A 1,910-nucleotide genomic window follows, 5' to 3' on the forward strand; every position below is an offset into this window, starting at 1 on the left:
AACTGAGAAGCCTTTGACATGCAGAAAAAGTGCTCTGAAAGAATTTTTTACTCCTATATTTTCTTCACATACAATGGGATTATCTGTTTATATGGTTACAGGGCTGTAACTCAAAGATGGGTGCTAGAGAATTCTACTGAAAGAGTCTTGACATTCTCTACTGGATGTAAGAGGACTTAGTCTTACCATCTGATGATAACCATGGAATTAAACAACCTAAATGCCCTTCAATGAAAGACTGGATGAAGAAAGTGTGGAATATCTACACATTAGAGTACTACTCAGCAGTAAAAAACAATGACTTCTCAAATTTTGCATGCAAATGGATGGAAATAGAAAACACTATCCTGAGTGAGGTATCCCAGACCCAAAAAGAGGAACATGGGATGTACTCACTCAGAATTGGTTTCTAGCCATAAATAAAGGACATTGAGCATATAATTTGTGATCCTAGAGAAGCTAAATAAGAAAGTGAACCCAAAGAAAATCGTATAGTCATCTGCCTGGATAGGGGAAGTAGACAAGATTGCCAGGCAAAAACTGGGAACTTGCGGGTGAGGTGGCATGGGGCTAAGGGAAAATGGGGTGAGAAACGTGAGAAGGGGATGATGGGAGGAGCTTGGGGGATTGGGATGGTTGGGATATAGGAAGGGTGGATACGGGAACAGTGAAGTATATATCCTAATTAAGGGAGCCATCTTAGGGTTGGCAAGAGACTTGACTCTAGAGGGACTCGCAGGTGTCCAGGGAGAGGTCCCCAGCTGGTACCTTGGGCAACTGAGGAGAGGGAACCTGAAATGACCCTATACTGATGAATGTCTTACATTATTACCTTAGAACCTTCATCTGGCGATGGATCGAGGTAGAGACAGAGACCCAATTTGGAGCAACGGTCTGAGCTCTTAAGGTTCAAATGAGGAGCAGAAGGAGGGAGAACATGAGCAAAGAAGTCAGGACCATGAGGGGTGCACCCACCCACTGTGACAGTGGAACTGATCTATTGGGAGCCCACCAAGGCCAGCTGGACTGGGACTGAATATCATGGGTTGAAACTGGACTCTTTGAACATGGCAAACGATGAAGGCTGATGAGAAGCCAAGGACAATGGCACTAGGTTTCGATCCTAATACATGAACTGGTTTTGTGGGAGCTTAGCCTGTTTGGATGCTCACCTTCTTGGACCTAGATAGAAGTGGGAGGACCTTGGTCCTCCCGCAGGGCAGAGAATTTAGACTGCGCTTCAGTATCGAGAGGGTGGGGGAATGGAATGGGGGGGAGGAGAAGAGGAGTGGGGATAGGGGGAGGGGTGTGGGGAGGGGGTAATATGTGGGAGGAGGGGGAGGGAAATGGGAAACGGGGAGGAGGTGGAAATTTTAATTAAAAGAAGGATAAAAATAAATAAATAATAAAAAAATAAAACAGAAAGTACATTCTAAGCAACTTCCAAAACTCTAAAATTGACAGAGACTTCTTGCTGCCCTGAAAAATCACACAAAGTTCTTTTGTACTGTTGGGTTATTCATCTTCAGCATACAGGTCCATAATATCCAGCAGATTTTTCCACAAAGCACGAAATATCAAAGACAGTCCTGCCTATATTGGCAGTTTGCCAGTCACTTTTTTTTGTATCCTGCAGAAAGTCTGGTAGACTCTTTTATGTAGCAGGAATTCCAAAGGACCATCTCACCTTTAGGCAAGTTCAGCAGTCATTTCTCTGTGTGTCCTGCATGTTCAGTTAAGCAGTCTTGGAAAAAGCAGTTTTTTTAGCCCAAATGGCTAACCAACTCCATACAGAACATCTGCAATGTCTAGTTTCCTCTTGAAGTAATTTGTGATTCCAGGGGCAGATATGTCTCATTGTCGTGAAAAGCCCTAAGTTTTTAAACATTTTAAATGGTATAGTCTGAAGT

Source organism: Chionomys nivalis, chromosome 10 (assembly GCF_950005125.1).
Source record: "Chionomys nivalis chromosome 10, mChiNiv1.1, whole genome shotgun sequence".
Taxonomy (NCBI): domain Eukaryota; kingdom Metazoa; phylum Chordata; class Mammalia; order Rodentia; family Cricetidae; genus Chionomys; species Chionomys nivalis.